A 21539-nucleotide genomic window follows, 5' to 3' on the forward strand; every position below is an offset into this window, starting at 1 on the left:
CAAGGCAGCTCTAACGCTAACGTCTGATAACAGCGACCACAATAAGCTAACTGTCACCTCACATAGTATCAGCCAACAAAACGTAAAAGTTGCAACGCTTGAACTTACTGGCACATCTTCAAGGCTACGAATACCACAATCAGCGCTATCACTCCTGCCGATGAAATTACTTGCTTCAACAAAACCAGATCTCGAAAAGTTGAATTATGAATGGATTTTGCTTCCATTTCATCAAACACTAAAAAACTGTCCGAAAAGAACTCATGTACACTCCTACAATGAAGAAATAGCACAAAGAAAAAAGGAGCTGGCTAAACAGATACGACATCTCAAGAAAAACAAAACGCCAGAAACTATGACGGAGAGTAGAATATTGAAACTTCGATACAATAACTGGAGGAAATCACAACAAGCAATTCTCCTCCAGACAGATGCAGAATCAATAATAAAGACCTACAAGGCAAATAATACAAGAGAATTGTGGAATTTACTGAACGACAACCAGCAAAAACAACACAAGCTCACAGCTAACGTACCAGAACAAACATGGATTACTCATTTCTCGACCATGTATGCAGCACACGAACACCAATCTCAAGAAAATCTCAACCCCAAACCCAAAACAAAATGGACTGTAGTCATCACGCATGAAGAGCTGCTACACATGATCCAAAACCTCAATCCCTCAAGAGCTCCGGGCCCTGATGGACTCTCTAATGCTGTCCTTAAACAAGATCCTGCGACATGGGCAGAATTTATGACACAGATTTTGGAAATTATAAACATACACAATCGAATTCCAACTACCTGGAGAACAGCCACCATAGTTCCGATTGACAAACAAGGACCAGGTGACCTCCCTCAGAACTTCCGTCCGATTGCCTTGCTTGACCCACTCGGAAAAATCTTCGCAACAGCTCTCTTGAGGCAACTCACTGCATGGGCCACTTCCACTGGACGACTTTCACCACGACAAACAGGCTTCACACGTAACGTTGGAACTAACATCAATCTTCTCCTATTGCACGTCATCAAGCACGAAGCAATAAACAACAAGTCCATGATTTACACGGCATTCATTGATTTAAAGATGGCCTTTGATGCAATACCTCGTCAAAAGCTCTGGGCTAAACTGAGCAAATGGAACTGCCCTGCGAACATCCTTGAACCCATCATACAACTTTACTCAAACACCTCAAAAAAATCAGACTCACAAAACAAGGTTTGGCAACGGAGCCTATCAACACAGTGAATGGTCTAAAACAAGGATGCCCCCTCGCAGCGACTCTATACAACTTGTTTACATCAGACATTGACCAACATCTTTCGAACACTCAAACAAATCCTCCAAAAATAAACTCAATACCGGTCCCCATCATGTCCTATGCAGATGACATCGTCTTGCTCGATAGAACACCATTTGGACTCCAACTTTCTCTTACAGCACTAAGTGACTACATGAAACAAAATGAGCTAACAATCAACAGCACAAAAACAAAAACCATGTTTCTAACGAAATCTAAAGCAAAAGCAAAAAAAACACCGGATTTCAACATCAATGGAATACGACTGGAAAATGTCACAACATTTAAATACCTTGGCATTATCATCAATCAATCAAAGACAGAAACAGACTGGTTAGACAACCTAGAACAAAAGGCTCAAGCGCTCGCACGACAGGGATGTATTCTACACAGAAAATACGGAAAATTCTCATTTAAGCCCATCATCATGTTCTACAGACAAAAATACATTCCTATCATAACATATGGAACTGAAACAATGATGAATGCAGACCAGGTAGACTGGGCGAAATTTGAAGCAATATTCTGGCGCAAGATCTTAACCCTTCCTCAATCATATCCCATGGCAAGAATTCGCTATGAAGTAGCTACCCAATCCATCGGTTCCATGGTACGATGGAAAAGACTAGATATCTACCGCAAAATATTGTCGGATGACAAGACCCCTGCAATCCAAATCCTGAAAACCAACTCAACTGCTCTAAATAATACAATACTACAAACCTGGAAAAAAACAATAACCAAAGAAATGGAGCAAGAAGACATATTGGAAGATCTTCTAACGAAACGCCCCCAACACGCCAAAATCAAAATGCTACAAAACGATTGGATCAAAATCATCGAAAAGAAAAACACATACAAACGGACTTTGCAGTGCAATAAGGACAACAGAAAACTACATGAACCACAATCATACATATTATCATTCCCTGATCCAACTATCAGATCAACCTTCTTAAAAATCCGGCTGAACACCTTACCAACTAATGACTACTTGGCATCAACAAGACAGATCCCAAAAAACCAGAACCACTGTTGATTTTGTGAAATCATCACAACACCAGAAACAATATTCCATCTGGTCATGGAATGTCGCTCTCTCGCCAACCAGCGCAAGCAGTTTGGGGCCTACTTTGACCTTGCCTCGCAGCAAATGACAACAGATGAAAGATGGGCTGCGATTCTCAGTGGACAAAATAACAAATACATATTCACAGCTGTCCTTTACCTTCACAGCATTCTCGAGATCAACGGAGGAAAAATGCTTTCCTAGCACCGCAGACTACACCTTTTTTTTCTTCTTTTAACCACGCATCTCGCACGAATCACAATGATGAAAAAGATTGAGACAAAACTAAAACATCAAAAAAAAAAAAAAATATTAAAGAGTTTATACAACAGTCAATGTGATAATCCATTATGATATGATATGTATGGCATTTATAACGCGCCTATACACAAGTGTTTCAAGGCGCTTGTGTATACCACAATGATTGGTTTATACAACAATCATTGCGATAATCGATTGATTCAAGCCATTGGATTATCACAATGACTGTTGTATAAATTCTTTGGTATTCCAACTGAGACATCTTTCCAAGCGATCTGATATTAATTTACAGACCAGTCCAATTTTAATCATTTTTCTAAGTTAGATAGAGAGGTGTCACTTTTACATTTTCTCAGTATTTTATGTTTGTTAGAGGTTTAATAGCTGCACTCATGTGTTGTCATTTCTTTTGAGTGTATTATTTGTGTCATGTATTCATTGTTATAACCACATTGTTAACATTTCTGGATTAAAACTGATTTTATGTTTTCTTCTTGTAGACATTCTGTTAAATTAATCGGTTGCATTTTTGCTTCTTTGGTAATATACACTCTTTCAGCCCCAGGTTGTTCACAGTTTCAAGTTACCTTTCATTCCTGATCCCAATTCTGTTCTATGATCTCAAAGAAGGGGCCATGGCCAGTAATGGTCTTGAGGGGATAATGGGCACTGCCTTTTGTAAAGAAAATATTATACTGCAATGCCTCTTGCCTTGTGCACAATAGGCAGTTGGCAGGCATTTGCCTTATACAAGTAGTTGCCATCATGTGCTCTATTATTTATGCCATCTGAGAGATAATGCAATCAATGCAATGAAATTCCAGCTATTGCAACAAAAGGGCCATATATCCAGACAATTGCCAGGTTTTGACACCAAAGTTCCAGGAACCGGCACCATTACATGGGTTTGAACTGAAATATGGAGGTATTCACTTACTTAATAATGTAAATAACTTCTATGTACACTCATAGAAAGCACACAATTGAGGTACATACTGTTTTCATTGTTTCTATTGTCAGCCTGCCCCACCAGTGCTCCCCACTACACTTTTACATACTGTCTCCTGTTATTACAGCAACCTACTTAATCCATATTGCTCTGGTAATGATGGTTGCCAATGGTTTCCAATCAACTTGTTAATGGATGTTTGCCATCCGTACCATTCTAGCATCTGTGGTCACAGATGGTGTGGATTAGAGGTGGAGTTAGGGTTCATGGTGGGGTCCACATTGACTACAGCTATTAAAAGTTGAGCAATTATTAAAGTGCATATTTTTTTCTAGAGCAGCTGCAGTACTACATTTCCAGGCATATACGATGAAACATTAAAAGTTGATAACCACAAGGCATGATGGGCACCGTTACTCCCATTGGGAGATGTGTCACCACTTCGAAGCGGCATATGCCACACTTTTGCGTTATCAAGAAGCAATGTTTTAATGATAGTGCACGCCTCTCTGATGGCATTTTCAAATGGGACAACATTCGCAGGATGCTGAATGCACTTTTAATTTAATAGCTCAGACCTACTTGGTAGATCCTTCATTCGGATTGACAAGGTTGGATAATGTGCATACATGTTGACTATGCCAAAGATACACAGAGGGCAATGAGTTATGGGACGTGTGTGTGTGTATTAGAGAGGTAAACATGAACCATGGGTGGACTCTCCTGGCCTCATTCCTGTTCTATGAAAGGTGGAATCAAAAAAGGAGAAAGGGGGAAGACTTGGCGATGCACCTGTTTAGAATTGTGTCCCTTTTTAATGTAATCTGGCATAATAAACACATTATTACACGCAAGGATCTGCAACTATCGGCTTTCTAAATGTCTATGATTATAATGCCTATCAGCCCTGGCCAGCATTGTAAACGGGGAGGGATCACAAGAGCCATACGTTGCAGATTCCAATGCCAAAAACAAAGCTAGCTTTACCAATGGTGTTATTGTTGGTTTTGTAACAGGGTATATGGAGACAGACACGCTCAGAGCAGCAATGAGCCATGCAATTGCCACTGTCGCAGATTGTGTTATGATGGATGGGGATGGGGATGGAGCAATGCCCTTTCATGCTTCCCCAGGCTTCAGCTACACAATGTTGGTGGTAAAGAAGTGAGAGCGCTCTCTACTGGTGGCAGAAGGCCAGCCAAGCTGTGTTTGACTCTCGCCCAGGCCAACACCTTTCTGAATTTGCCATGTTTTAAACGTATTTTGGTAGTAGTGTTAAAATATTGTTTTTTTAATAAAATCATTAAAAACCATGATTGGATACTGAGCAGAGTATGAAATGTAGTATATGTTGTGGCGCAGGATTGGCCAGCCCAAGTTTGACATTTACCCTTAGCTTTGCTTAGTTTTATACTGCACTGATAATGACACCTTTAATCTTATTTTAGTTCTGTTTTTTCTGCAATAAATAATAAAGGACGACTCCATATAGGAATTGGCAAAAGTGATACTTGATCCCAGTTCTCACGACTTCTTATTCGTAGGGCCATGTCATATCCACTTGCCAATCCACCACCATGCGAGTGAAGCCAGTAGAAGTGCAGATGAGCTTTCACACATCCCCATATGTCACCATGCGCTGGGCTCGGACAAACCCTTGCACATGAGCAGGGGGTTTCCATCTAGTGCCAGAACCTGGAGAGAATGGGAAGGTGACATTATTTCCTTAAAGGCATATTGGCAATGTTAAAAAAGAATTCAATCAAGTAGAGGCCACTCAACAAGACAATCGGCCTCATTACAAGTTTGCCGGTCCTGTAGTAACAGCGCCAGTAAGCTACCAGCGCCGAAATTACCAGACCGGCAAACTACGAGTTCTGCTCTTGGGTGCTTTTTAGCCTGCCAGGTTTGACCTGGCGGCATACCGGCACCTGAGAGCAGAGCACGTCGGATGCACCGGCACCATTCACAAATGGTGCCGGTGCATCTGGCTTCCCCATTCCCAATGGGGAAGAATATATTCCGGGGCCCAGGAATGGGCAATTACCGGGTCCGCCATGGTCGTAATACCCCAGCAATTGCCCATTCCTGGCCGCCGTAAAAATTCACAAGTTTGGCGGCAACCTTGTAAGGAGGCCCAATGAGTCTTGCATCAGGACAAAGGGTGCATCATGTGCCGGCCGGAATAACAATTGTCAATGTCAGTTACAGTACCTGCTGGTAAAACATGAACTGAATTACTTACCAAATATTCAGCATATCTGAAAATACAACATTCGCAATAAACATTAAATATTTCTCTATTAATGGCATACTACTTTTACGAATTGCCATGTTTGATCAATCATGAGATCGTCTGAATTAGTTTGAATTAGTTAGAACCTTTAAGCAAAAAACATGCTTGAAAACAGACCCAAGTGCCTTATGTTTAAGAGGGAGTTCGAGTAGGCTGGTGGGAGTGCCATAGGTTCTACCTAAGCTCGAGCTTTTACTTGGATCTCAAAGCAGAGTTTAAGGAAGTTCGATGTGCTCATAAAGGAATAGATCACTTTCTCTTCCTTTGGTGGTTTTATTAGACTTTTGGAGGGTAGTTCAAAGCGGCATGCACACAACAGTAGGGGGTTGGAGATATTTCAAAAGTAAGATGGGGAGGTTTTTGAAGGACATAGTATAAGGCTTCCCTAGATGCCGATTGGAGGAAGTTCTTTTGCACCATTTTGTGTTTAAATGTGCATGTGTTCAAAGTTTCCCTAGGGTTTCTTTTTCGTGCATCCTTTCCTAACCCTTACGGTTCCTGTTTTCATGTAGAAAAATACAAAAGAAGCAAAACATTTCCTTTTTCTATGTTCCCTCTTTGTAATTTTTCACCTTTTCTTTAATTAATTGTTGCCCATTGTTGATTGCTTTTGTTGTTGTTTTTAAACTTCGTGGCTTTGTATTTGTATTCCATTTTACTGTGTTATATTGAGTATTGCCGTGGAGAGAACAGGTCAAGGGATCCATTATTCCTTGACCTATTTGGATATCTTAATGAATGGTATTAGGAAGTCTAGGTAGTGGATGTGTGTGAGGTAGCAATAGTGGGGGGCCAGAATCTTGTCACTGACATAGAGGCTGGCAGCTCACCAGAAGAGGATCCCAAGTTGAATGTGTAAGTAAAGCGAGATGTTGGCCTGTTTCTTGATGGTGCTGATGTCATTCTTTGGTCTGGATTAGTTGAGTGGGACTTCAGATGTGAAGAGCCTGTAGTGGAGACGATAGAAGGAATGCAAGATAGGTGGCTGCAGACAGGTTTCTGTGGCAGAAGAGAGCAATGCCTGCAGTGAAATTCTGGATGAATCGGATGACAGGGTGTGGTCAATTGCTAGGAAGGTAGTTAGTTGGGGTACCGGGTAGAGGAGTGGAGAGGCTAAATAGCAGCTGGGGATTCAAGGGAAGAAGGGCCTGGAGGTGGACGTTCAGGAAGAGGAGAAGCCTTGAAGGAGGGACAGGAGGTGGTGTCCCAGACAGTAGTGAAGGCATCATTGTACATTGTGTAGGAGGAGACTCAGGCTGTGCCTGTGTTAAGGAGAGTAGTAGTAAGCCATATCAGCCCCTGGCCAAATTCAGTAAGGCTATGTTACTTACCTGGCAGTTGCACCATCAGCCACACACTCCTACGTGCAGCAGTATCTTGATGTGTCAGAGTGGAACATTTTTCAGGAAGAGGTTTCTGGTGTGCACCCTCTGCAAGAAAGACGTCATTTGGAGCAAAGGTCTAAGACTGGCACACTGTATACAGTGGGCATGACTATCCACATTCTGGCACAGTCCCACCTGTTGATTGTGTTCAATTAGCACCTGCTATAAACAAATTCTTCCAAGGCACACTAAAGTGGTGTTGAGGCAATACCACTCTCAGTCACAGCTGTGTAACTGCGCCCTGTGGAGCTTGATATTGTTTCTTCTTTTATGGACAATAAAGGGGTATGTTTGATTTGCCATGCTGGACACACTTCCTGCACTGTCTGCCCTGGGAGGGTCAATAAAATGGCAAGAGTGATGTGATCTATTTAAGAGCCTGTAAAAATGAAAGAATGCTCATGTTTTGTGGGGGGGGGCAGAGGAATTGAGGGAATGCTTTTACTCTGTGTGTGAGCTGGACAAATTGAGGGAGTAGCAGCATTCTCTGGGTGAGCCTGAATCATTGAGGGAATGGCCTAATTCTGTGGTAGGGCCTGACAAATTGCAAGAGTGTTGCTGCTATGTGGAAGATATGGAAACTTGAGGAAATACTGTAGGCTAACTGTCCCGTGCAGTTGAGATTAATATTTCTAATACAACAAAATGTTTTTAAAATCCTACATTAGTCATTGTACTTTTTTATTTTGCAGCAGGCACACATCCTGTGCCACGCCCAATGTTGTGTTCTCTTCGACAAAGAACCTCCATTAAGGAACATGATGTCACCCTATCATTTTACACTTCTTGGACCATTCAGGAAACACATACATCTAGAGCCCTAATCGAATTTTAATTCTAATAATGTATACCTATTCTAAGATAATTCCCTTCTCTATCCTCAACCTGAATGCTAACCCCCACATCCCCAAATGACTTTCCAAAATGATGCCTAACCCCAAAGTATGAGCCTTTATTTGAATGTGCCGTCTACCTCATTCGAGCCTCCATTACCCAAATATGTGGACATTTGGGAGATTTTAGTTTTTCCCAATTCGGTTCCAACATGCGGACCAGGCAATAACACATTCTAAGTAGCAAATGTTAAGGCTTTACAGATATAGACATCACTTGACTAGTACTGCATGCGGGCTTCCTTTTGTTAAGAGAAAACACAGTGGCAAGTCAATATTATGTAATGTTTTAAGAGTTAATTATTGGAACCGACCATTTGAACACTGGCATGATAGCAAATGCTGGATCCAGCATCTGCTAAAGCCTCACAGGATCCAAATGCACTCACAGGAGCCGGAGGTTTCGGTGGTGCATATGCATATTACATATCAACGGAATATCACTCTTGCTGAGCAGACAAGCCATTTGATCTCCAGCGATATGTCAGTGTTTCACAGTGTGAGGTGGATCCTATGCCAAACAAAACCTACCGAAGTTCTCAAGGAGAGAAAGGATCAAGTTGGGCTTTCCTGGCTATAATCCACAGTGAGGAAAAACAAGTGACGTCCTGATGATGGCTGGTCCGTTACCCATACCAAAAGCCGTGTTAGTTGCTCCAACCGTCCAAAACATCCTGTGTTGACAGCTTATGTCATTTACATCTGGGACTGGGAACTCAGACCACACACACGGATATATAACACTCCCCAGGCTTATAAGGCCACATTCAGAAATAGTGATCGTCTGCCATCAGATTGACTCCATCTTATAAGGGAAGTCAGTATATGTCTGTCTACAAATCTCACAAATACATGTGTAATGCAGTTTGCCTGTTTTTTTTATATCACGCCAAGAAATGGCTTTTGTTCATCTGAGCTTAGTAAATTGTGTCTACAAATAAGTAATTGGTGGGAAATGGTCATATGAATGTAATGTTATTAATATCCATATATGAGTCAACGTCACAATATCTGAGACGCAAAAAAGCAGCATGTGATTAAGTTTCAGACAAGGCTATGTCATTTGCTCGCATGCTAGATGTAACTGCAATAATTGTTCAAATAAACAATTTAAACCTCGCTCAGTCACACATCAATGCTTCCCTGCGTAATGCTTTCTTGCGTTCTTGTATCTATTCACTCAATGGGGATTTTTATGGATTTAAAATGAGCAGTGATCCCGTAAAATCTCCATCTTGTAGTGGGTAAGTGGATGAATTAGCTCCAGCTGCGTACAAGCAGCGACTCCTTATTTACCTCTAATCTCGGAATTTGGCAGTGCAGCAGAAGTGGTGGTAAATCCGTTACTACCCAAAAGAACTGTGGTAACGGATGTACTGCCATTTTTTTATAAAACTGCCAAGCTTGCAATGAGGCCTCATATCTTCTAGGCCTGGGCTTCCTTACATTGACATCCTGTTTTTTTTTATGCCAGAAAAATAAATGCATTCATTGCATAGTTCATGTTCACTGTAGAGGAAATTAATTTTCCTCATCTGTGAATTCGCTTTGATCAGCAGGCGATATGATTCTCGGGGACCACGTCTGGAATGGTGGCAGAAGTCCCCCAAAATGTTTGTAAACTTCCCCTGTTCTTGAAATTGTAGCCTAATGAATAAACCTGGGTGAACTTCTTCCAATAAACACTGAGTCATCCGAATTTCCACCAATTCATTCAGACTGAACTTTCTTGGATCTCCTGTGGAATGGGGAGTTCATGAAAGCTTGATCTGAGGCTAGTAAAAAGCCACACTCTGTTGGAGTTGATGCTCACTCTTGGGGGCAGAGGCAGGTGGTTGCTGGCCATTTGGCTAGAGGAGGTAAATAGTAGAAGCGTACTCCGTGAGGTTACATTAGGCAAGTTGAGGAGAATGTAGATTCATGAAAGGCTATTTATTTTTGGAATGCACACATTGACGCACACACACACACACACACAAAGGAATAGTGTTTGGGACTAGGCAGGGGCTGACAGAGTGTGTAACACGTGAGTCATCTTGTTTTGACTGGGGAGGGGAGCAACAGCTAGTCTCCTAAGAACTTGCAAGTATACCAAACCACAAAGATGGGGTCATTTCAAATCACAAGTTGTAGGAATAGTGTGCAGAGGATTAAAGATCTCTCCCTCTTTACACCTACTCTAAAACCAGCTCCATTTAGCAGGTAGTGTCCCTCTTGGTCTATCTTTCTTTGGGCACTGATGGACAGTTCCAATTGCGACTAAATCATAATTGTGGGAGCAGGGGAAATGACACAGTATGGAATATGTCCTTTTTTTGTAATGCTTAGGCACATGTTCACCTCTAAATTACACATGTAATACAAATATAATATATGACTGAGGCATGACTACAGCCGTACTTGTCATTTGCAGCACAGAGTGGTACAGGGGGATAACACCGATAATCAGTGGGGAATAATCTGGACCAGAGAACTAGTAATCAGCTGTTTTAATCAATATACAATTGTGCGCCCGATACCATGTTGGAAGAAGACGAGCCTATATATATTTTTTTTTCATTTGTAAAGTGCACAAAATCCGTAGGCATCATTCTGTTACAGAACCCAGTTACATGTAGACAAATAGTAATTACAATTAAATGCAGATCAATTGGCAATTGCCTTTACAGTATCGTAATGACCTGGCTGGGGCTTGTGTGTGCTGCATAGTTTGGTAGAAGAGCCACATTTTGAGAGATCTTTGGAAGACCCAATAGGATCCTTCAGCCCTCAATGCGGTTGGAAGGGAGTTCCATTGTTTAGCCGCTATGGAAGGGAAGCTGGGCCATCCCACTTTTAGCCATTTGAATTTGGACTGGACAAGTCAGTGGGAATAGGGGGTTCGTGTAGGCCTAGAGGAGGAACCTAAGGGATTTGATGGGATAGATAAGGAGGGGTGGATTTGTAGATCCATCTATGCCTAATAGAAAAGGTTTTGAAGACGATCCATTCTCGAATGGGGAGCCAGTGCACGGTTCTGCATGCAACCGATATGTGTTCAGATTTTGGAATTTTGCGGGCCACATGAAGAGCATTGTTTTGGCTGGTCTGTAGTTTCCAGAGTTTGTGTGCAGTGGTTAGGAATGGTTTGGAGGCGTTAATCAGTTTAGATGTGTAGGCTGCTGAAGTGTTTTCACCGAGGTGGAGACTGGAATCTGTGTACCATTGATATTAAAGTCTGTGTATTTGCAGTCAAGCTTTTTTAGCACCACTAGGAGCCCAATGAGGAGGATCTCCATCTTGTCGTCAATAAGACAGAGGCCGTGCATCACCATCCAGGCCTGGGTGGTCAAGTAGGCCACGTTAAGTGTGTCAGCATCTGTTGGGTAGTTTCCAGAGAGGGCTAGGAGAATGTGTATGTAATCTGCATAGTTGGTGTATTCTATGCCGATGGGGTCCATAAGTTCAAAGAGAGGCTTTGTAAAGACATTATAGAGCGCATGAACCTTGGGGTACACATCAACTGATTGGAGCCAGTGGAGCACAGGCCTTCTCACAGAACACTGTCATTACTCTTCTCTATAGAATGGAGTTGATCCATGACATGGCTTTGGGTGAGAAGAAGGCAGAAGTGTTGAGATGGTGGCAAAGGATTTTGTGGTCCACTAAGTCAAAGGCTGACGGCAGATCTAAGAGGAGAAGAAGGGCAGGTTTTCCTTCATCCCTTATCTCATCAAGCTGGTTTTTAAGGTGAAGCAGAGCTGACTCAGTGCCATGGTTTGGACGGAATCCAGACTAGCAAGTTCCCAGAACATGGTTTGCTTCAAAGTACCATTGAATTTGGACATAGGCCATTCTGTCCAAGATTTTCAATAGAAATGGTATGGTAGTGATCAGCTGGTAGTTATTTGGGGCTTGCGGGGTCAAGGGATATTTTTGTAGTGAGGGGACCACCACGGCTTCCTTGAGACTGGGGGAGCACTGTGCCTGCAGCGAATGAGGCATTAATGAAGGTAGAGATGAAGGGTGCAAGGACTTTAGTGCACTCTTTGATGAGAGCAGCTGGACATACCTCCCCTTTACATCTCAAGGGTTTCAGGTTTTATAAGATATCTAGGGCTTCCAGCTCTGAGACCTTTTGGAAGCTAAATATTGGGTGGCCTGGGCTCGTAGCCATAGGTGAGGTGGTGGTGGCTGGGTTTGGGTGAGAAGGTTTCAGCATAGATTGCTTGACAAGGATTTGTTTGTGTAGAGTATCAATTTTGAGGAGCATGGCATTCTGTATATTGCTTCACTATGCTTTGTCTTTGGTGAGTGTGAAAGGGGGGTTTGTCTGGATTTCCAGTTCCCTAAGGATGGTGAATAATTCTCTGGTGTTAGATTTGGTATGTGCTATACTGGGGTTGAAGGTGGTAAATTTGGTGTGCATGATGGCTTGTTTGTATACCTTGGAGGCTCTGGAGAACACCATCCTCAGGGTATCTGATGGTGTTTTTTTCCAACTAGTTTCAGCAAGTTCTTTTTTTGTCCTGAGTACAAGGAGGTACAAGGAGGCCAGGGGGATCCATCAGTTGATGTGTCCAGTGGGTTTGGCTTTCCGGGATGCTTGGGGGGCGATGATGTCTGCTGCAATAGTTAGGATCGTGGCATATAGATCTGCTAATACATTGGAGTCATGTAAGCAGAGGTGTTCCTGTTTGAGTGGGTTGAGAAGGGGTAAGATGCGATCTTTGGTGAGTTTGCGTGAGCTGTGGGCCAGTGAGGGTGGCAGCAGTATGATGGTCGGTTTGATGTGCTTAAAGTGTGGGAGCATGAAGGTGATAATGTGGTGGTCGGGCAACGGGCAGGACGGGTTGGATTCAATAGTGACCTGGCCATTGAGGTCTGTGGCCCAGTCCAAGGAGCGGCCTTTGGCATGGGTGGGGAAGCTGATGCAATGGCTGAATGCCAGTGCATTAAGATTGTTGGCAACGGAAGACTCCTGAGAGTCGGTGAGGTCATTGAGGTTCAGGTTCAAATCACTGAAGGGAATCACTTTAGATGAGGGCTTAATGTTAGTTCCTAGCATGTGGAGAAGGTCATCTTCAAAGGTTACGATTGGGCCTGGTGGGCGGTAGATAACATGGATTGGTAGGATAGGTAGTCAGTTTCATAGATAGGATTGTGCAGTTTCCCCTCAGGGCAGTGTCAAGCATCCTTATTTGAAGGGAGTCTTTCATTAGTAGAGCAACCACTATCCCGCTGGGTCCTTGTGCCCTGTGTGGCCCTTTGGTATTCGTTACCTGTCGTTTCGATCTTAGGTTTATATATCCTTTTGTTTGATATTACACACAGGTTCACTATATGTCTATTCTGCTCCCCGCCCTGCGAGATAGTGGTCCCCACAAACGTCGAGCTTGGGCGGACCTCCCCCGTCATTACATGCTCTTATTGTGACTCTCCCTACTTGCTGAGTGACACTCATAGAGTCCCCCTGCACCGGCCCCTCTATTGGCACCTTGACCACGCGCATTACTAATTATGTTTTCTTAGTCTATTTTTGATGGACTGCAGTTGCACCCTTCCTATGCATCATACCCAACGTGGGGTGCTTATCTATGTATTTGCCATATACTGGCATACCGGCTATTCTATTCTATCATGGCCGCCACATTCTTTCCTTAGATAGGAACAATAACATCAAAGTAGGACTTTTAATGTTGTCATGACTATGTTTCCTTTTCTTGCAGCTCTGCGCGAGTGATCTGCTTACAGTTTTTCAGTACGTTACGAAGCTCCCACTCGAACCCCGATCACGGCTCACAGGTACACTCCCTCCCCCAGAGGCTACTTGCCCAATGATCGATACTTAGATCGGCACTGTTGTTATTATCTTGACGGTGCACCGCTTTTTACAGCTCGTCGGCACTGACATTACCACATCCATTAACTTCAGGAGCAGCCTTTGCGTTATCTTTAAACCTTGTAGCAGTGCCTGACCTTTTTTCGGCTGATCTCTTCCCACTACTCTTTGAGTCTACAGGTAGGTGTCCCTCTTCTTAAGTTGTTGAACATACTTTGTGCTGGTATCATCTGGTATCTATACCATATTGACAGTTGTGTATACCTATGGCAATACATGTCATTTATTCAAGCTCTTTCCTTTGCAGCTCTATCTGTCCCATCTGTTTGGGCTTCAGCTGATTGCAACTTGGGACCAACTTTACACCAAAGGGCCCCTCCATAAGGTTATAGTGTATATATATTTTGGCTACACTATCTGTAACTACCATTTGAATCTATGGCTACTTTACAACGGCCTTAAGGGAGATTCTACTATTGCTAAACCATATTTGAATGGACTACCCTACCACTATAAGACTAGCTATGTTGCTTTCTGTAGGATTCATTATCATTCATGATGGGTGATGCCCGGCTACTCACATAGCGCCACTCTCTAGATGGTGGACCGAGGTTAAGGCTGAAATATACCGTAACCCTCTGATGATCTGCCCTCCATCCTCTTTGGCTGGTGAGCATCTATAGGCTCTACATCATGTTCTAACTACTTGTTGTCTACCAATTCAGTATTAGTGTTTGGGCCCTGATGTTGCTATCTGAGAAGCTTAGTTAGTGGCTTTTCCTGTATTTAATATTTTGTAGGACTGATTCCTAACCCTACCCCAACTGAATCATAGAAGTTGTGAGCCCCCACAAGCACCAATAAAGGTAATTTACCTTTTTTGGTTCTCTCTTTCATCATTAGAACTATACAAAGTAATGTAACTACTAAACAGCTGACCCTTTGTTTTTATATATTTTTAACTTTACAGGTGACATGAAAGTTGGACCAGACTTATTCTGTTAATCCATAAGAACTAGGTTTTTTGTCATAATTGTTTTCTCCTGATGAATGTTTGTTATTTGTGTTTTGTGAACAAAAACATGTCGAACCAGCTCTCCGGAATAAAAACAGAGATTTAACAATATGTTACACTGATCCAAATGGATTTTGGTACACAGTAGGTTTTCCATAGTGTGCATTGTTTTTCTGAATGTGTATTATCTAGCATCAATTGCCTAATACACATTCCTATGTTTTCTATGTAGTATTGTGTTTTCTGTTGTGGACCAAATTATTTAATTACATTTTTAATTATACTGATTTATTAATAAACAAAGTTTTGTAAACAAATATTTTAGATGTGACAGGTCCCCTTTACTTTCCAGATTCTAGTGGGCACCACCTGTTTCTCTAGCTCTGTCTCTAGTTTATACTTTGACACAAATCCACCCGGATCTAGACAGAGTAGACACTGCCTACCTTGTGTTGAACAGTGGTCTACCAGGTTTCCTCCTTGATATCAAAGGGTTTTGATTAGCAACATTTTTGGCAGGGCTTTGAACATCAGTAACAGTGTTAGCAACATTTTTAGCAGGGCTTTGTGCATCAGTAACAGTGCTAGTTAGGCTGGGCTACTAGTGTCAGTTGAAACGCATAAAGCAGAGTCTACTGGGCAAGTAACATTTTCCCCAGGGCTCTGAGCATCAGAAGCAGTACAAGCAAAATTTTTAGCAGGGCTAGTAATATCAGTCATAGATCATGGGGCATAGTCTACTGGGCTATTAACATTTACAGGAAGGCTATGAGCATCAATAGCAGTGCAGGCTACATTTTTGGCATGGCTAGTAGACTCCTTCATATTGTAAGAGGCAGAGTCTACAGTACTAGTAGCAGTTTCGCAGAGTAAATTGCTTCTTTGTGGAGGCTGAGGGCGTCGGTCACAGTGCATAATGCGTGGTCTACTGGGCAAAGGACCTTTTCAGCAGGGCATTGAGCATCAGTTAAAGGGCAAGCAGCATGTTTGGTGGGGCTGGTGATAACAGTTGTGGTGCCTAGAGCGTAGTCTACTGTGCGAAGGGCATTTTTAGCAAGGCTGATGGCATTAATTGACATGCCTAGTACAATATCAGCAGGACTTAGAGATACATTCCCAGTACAGATATCATTTACAGCAGTTACAGCAAGAGTTTGCTTAACATTAACAGGGCAGGTAATATTTTTTGCATGGGTCTGAGCACTACTTTCAGGACAAGTCCCGTTAATAGCACAACATTGTGACATAGTCTTGATGTATGGTGCATATTTTGACTGATGTGTGGCAAGGCAAGTCGCATCAGGCACCTCTCGCAGTAGTTTTTTGTCAATTCTCTGGGTCAAGATAGGCAGCCAGGGTGTGTTTCGAAAGTGTGCTCGAGGTGAGCCAAGATGCTCCAGCACCTGAGGAACATAAGTGGGCAGTGTACAGCATGCAGCGCATCCTCTGGCGGAGATTGCGGATTCTGTGCTGGACAGATGCAGTGATGGTAAGCATGGTGAGATTGTGACAAGCCGAAATGGTATGTTTGTGGAATTGGTTCTGTGCCTGTGAATAAAGATGGGAGTACCAGTGAGTTGCAGGGCTAGGGGGGCAACATGCATTCGCTGTAGTGGTGCACTCTGTTGCAGGCTCCCCACGTGGCTGGGCGTGTCTAGGCTGAGCAGTGTCATGGTCACGCCTCTGAGCAGAGTGGGCCTTCAGGGCTTGCAGGCCCTGTGGGGACCTCCAACAGCTGTGCAAGGAAGGGGGAGGGCTCCAGCAGAGGGATATTTACTGCACACGTTAGGCGGATGGAACGAGCAAGGGGCGGAGGTAACGAATTGAAGTCTGTGAAGCCGGTGTGAGGGAGAGCATTACCTTCTGCATTGATCAGTGGCTTACATTCTGTAGAGAGTGGAGTCAGTGATACACAGAAGGGCAGCATTTTAGATGATCCAAGAGATGGCTTGAATTGCATAGTAGCATAGAAATAAATTTGAAGGACGTGTTCAGCAAAGCCCTTTGAGAACATAGGTGTCATTACAATGAAGAGCTTTACACCTGCTCAATATTTTTTGTCACAGATGAAGAGACAGTCTTAAAGATAAGGCCCTTACCTCCTCCTGCTGAAGAGTGAGTCAAATAAAACATCTGTGAGGCAGCTGGGGTGTTCTGTACCCCCACAATCTCACCATACATAGATTGCCTCCCCCTGTGTTGTAATCGGGTCCCCTGTTCAAGGCCGGTGACCCAACATTTATTTTATGATAAAGGGGGAAGCACCACTGTCCAGGAGAGGCCCCCAGACTCATGAGGCTGCCGGGGGACATTGCTCCCCCGGCAGCCTCAACATTTTCTAAGTGCCCCCCTACCCCTCCAATGCAGGGTGAGGCCGCTGGGTTGTTATGCACCCCTGTGGCCTCGCCATACATAGATTGACACCACTACCCCGTGTTTCAGTCGGGCCGCCTGTGCCAACTGCAAAGCCGGTGGCCCGACATTTATTTTATTATGAAGGACGGCACACAAGGCCGCCGAGGGCATTGTTCGCCCGGCGCCCTCAAAAGTGCCCCTCACCCCTCTCCAACATGGTGAGGCCCAGGGTCCGACTGTGTGAATGGCAACTCAGTCCTTTTGTGACACACTATTTGATTAGTACCCAAGGGGGAGATTTTTTATAAAATGCAAATTGTGCAATGTAAAGAATATTTATTCAACAACACTGACCAAAAAAGTGGGTTCCATGCCATTTCATCATGGGATGTTTTTTCGTGGTTTTTTTTACCGCGATTTCTTTTATGAAAAAACCCATTGAATTTCTTTTAAATTATTTTTGGGGGGGGATCCCTCCCAACCCCCCATTTTATTCAATTTGTATTTATTCCCAAACACGCAAACCCCATATATATAATTTACTAACCCCCATAAAAAATGTGATGGTTTTTTGGAAAATATATTTGCGGCAAAAAAAAACTGTGAAAAAACATCCCACGATGAAAGGACGTTGTACCAAAAAAGTGGCCCAATTTTACCTCAAAACTGGCCCACACTAGCATTTTTTGTTTTTGTTTCGGGCATTGACCTATTGCCCAATAGGCAACATGTTTACCTAAAAAAACAACTATTCAGCTCACTATTCAGGTCCGGCCGAATAGCTGTACTAACCTTTCGGTATTCGGCTGAATAGTAAATTAACTATTCAGTACACCTCTAATGCATGCACATTAATACAAATACATGGGCATTTCATAAATCTTAATATAGTGGGCGTTTACAAAAGAATCAAACCCACAGTAATCGGGATTGTCTACAAGGTGAACTTTAACTGTCTGATTCTGTGAGGATTTTAAAAAGCCTTGGGAGGGTTTAATAAGCAACTCCACAACCTTTGCTGTCAGCGCTGCAGGAACTGGCCATGAGTTGTATGGTTTGATCGATATCACAGACAGCAGAAGGTAATCTCCTGAGGAATGGGAGCATTTTTGAAGGGGTTTTCTTTATTTGGTTTAGCCTGCAGTCAAACACAGGGTGAGCCAATTCCCAACTATAAACTAATAAGAAACTAAGAGTTGCAATTGTATTGTCAGATGTGCTATGTGCGATATTTGGATTATAATTATCCACTTAGACTAATCATTATTATTATTATTATTATTATTATTATTATTATTATTATTATTATTATTATTATTATTATTGTTTTATTTATTGAGCACGGACCTAGCTTCAAGAAGCAAAGGAGTGCTTTACAGAAGTATACACCAATACAGAAACATAATGGAGCGCTTTACAGAGGTGTACAACATTACCGATGCATAACGGAGCACTTTTCAGTGTTAACAAAGGAACAGATATACAGGGGTAGGATACAGAGAAGGACAGAGGAAGGGTAAAGCTGTACCAGTTGGCAGAGAGTAGAGGGGCGACATGTTGGCCTAGGTGTTGAGGAGGAGAGACTGCTTGAAGAGGCTGGTCTTGAGTTATTTTCAGAATTTTAGGCATGTGGGGGTGAGTCTTCTGACCTGGGTATGAGATAGCATCACTAACTGAAAGAGAAATCATACACCCAGCCTTCCTCATATGAATGGAAACATTCATGCGAACCATGTGCAAATCAAGATTTAGGATTTAAACGGCTTAGGCCATTTATTGCTAGTAATTAATTTTGTTTCATTTTCAATGGTTAACTATGTGCTGATGTCATGACCTACTATGAACAAATCCAAAGAAGAAGTGTGTTGTGAATATGATCTGAAGATGACTATTAAGCTAAAACTGGCCAATGAAAACGTAGAACTTGTGAAAAGATGAGATTTCTTTGAAGATGTTTTTGTCCAATCATGTTTGGGGGGTGGATAGCAACAAAGTATCTAGGAGTGTTTTAACTGTTGCAAAAATGTATAAATGATGTCAACTGATGTGGTTTGTTCAGACTTGGATTAGTTTGATCATGCAACACCATCTAACTGCTCCCAGGGATAATTGTACAATAAACTTGATTTATATACTCACTTCTTAAGCAAGAAAGAAATAGGGGCAGGAAGGGAAGGTTAGCATTATTAGGAGCTCAGAGCTTGTTGTTCTAGGAACTTGGGGAAGGGGTGAGTATTGGAGCACACTATTCTATGTAAAATAAAATGGGCACACATGAAATCTTCCGGTTCATCTCTGGTTGTTGGTCCTCTCAGGATACCTTGAGGGCTGTTACCAGGGGGGCAACAAAACCTACATTTCAGGTGGGGCAACCTTTCAAATGTTGGGAGAGGAACAAACTTCAGAGACGGTGGGAGAGGCGCAAACCTGTTTGTGTGGGTGGCATCTAACTTCTTAACGCATTCTAATGAGATTATTCTAGTGCAGCCTCAATGTTACAAGCAGTTAACTCTCTCCTTTAAGTCTGCAAGCACTCACTTAAGGACTGCTGTGAGAATGCACAATCTTCTGTCCCCTCTCTACCCTTCCAATCAATCCCCGGGCAGGTACATACTAACCCCACATCCTGATTTAAATTGCCTAAAATGTATGCATGCAGATGCAGGTGCTAACTTTGAAATGTTTTACGTTAGTAATTACAGGCCCTTCGTTAACAGCAAATACCAGGCGCAATTTAACATATGTGTCCTGTGGCCACGGCTCTGTAGGTCAGCCAGGTCGAGTCAACATAGCCCAAAATTCCAGGCAGGTGAGGGGGCTGAAGCCAAGTCAGCTCAATGGTGTTGCGCCACTGGCTGTTACTGCCTCAAAGTGCTTTGCAGTGGTGCAGCGTGGGTCCCGCCTCATGTGTATAGAAATCTGTTGCTACCATGTATTGTAGAAGAAGAAGAGTGCATGATGGGCATTTCCGTGTGGGTAATTCTCTTTGAAAACCATTTGGTTTCTCTACACACACACATGAGTCATTACAAGCTTGCCGGTCCGGGAACTACGGTACCAGTAAGCTTGCCGGTACCGTAGTTCCCAGACCGGCAAACTACAAGTTCTGCTTGCGGGTGCCGTTACTCTGTCCTGGCAGCTGTACTGGCACCCGCTACCCGAGCATGTTGGATGCACCGGCAGCATCCTCAATGGTGCCGGTGCATCCGACCGCCCCATTCCAGACCTCCCCATTCGCATTGAGCCCTATGAGGCTCAAATGGGAATGGGCTTTAATGCATTCTGGCGCCCACGAATCGGCAATTAACGGGTCCGGCTGGGCCGCAATGACCCGGTAATTGCCATTCGCGGGTGCCGGAAAAAATTGCAAGTTTGGCGACAGCCTGCCGTTTTATCGGCAAGGCTACCGCCAAACCTATATTGAGGCCCTGTACAGACTTTACAAGGCATTCAGTATTTCTGCTCCCAAAGTCTGTGACATAGAGGCAAACATGACAGCTGGCCGCGCAGAAGCCGTAGGACTATTTTCTGCGTATTTAACACCTAAATAAAAATGCAACTGTTAGTGCCTATTGCACAGTTTGGTGCTTTTTTTCCAAGTCTGCAGAGCATAAATAAAGTTGCTACAGACAGGCGTAGATGTGTTATGCCAGCATTAACATATTTATTGAGGCTGGAAAACAATTGTGTGCTTTTTGAAGACACACTGGAATGGAACGAGAGTTATGTTTTCCACCTCCCTTTACATTCTGCCTCAGAACATCCTTCATTTTACACCAGGATGGCTTTTCGTATGGAATACGCCTGATTTGTACACCAGCAAAAATCAGGCAGTTTCCATAGAATTAATTTTAAACACTGCCTGTCAAGCACAAAGGGCAGGCAGCATTTACACTATTTGAACTTTGAAGTGCAAAAACGAAGACGTACAGGGTGTACGCAAATGTAAGAGATCCTCCGTAGCCAATGAGGGGGAGGAGCTTCTTTGTATTTCGTGCCATATCCAGGCTTGAGCCGCATGAGAAGAAGGTTTGAGCCAACTTTGCTTGGGTTCCGATGTCTCTTGTCCACTTACATCCCTGCAGCCTTGGAAATATATATGTCCTGCCAATTTAAGTGAAAACCCACCGATGTAAGCAGATTGAATTATCTTTTAAATCGTGGGCTACTGAATAATAGAATGTATAACTG

The sequence above is a fragment of the Ambystoma mexicanum genome, chromosome 6p (genome assembly GCF_040938575.1).
Source record: "Ambystoma mexicanum isolate Mex_15411 chromosome 6p, UKY_AmexF1_1, whole genome shotgun sequence".
In the NCBI taxonomy this organism is placed as follows: Eukaryota; Metazoa; Chordata; class Amphibia; order Caudata; family Ambystomatidae; genus Ambystoma; species Ambystoma mexicanum.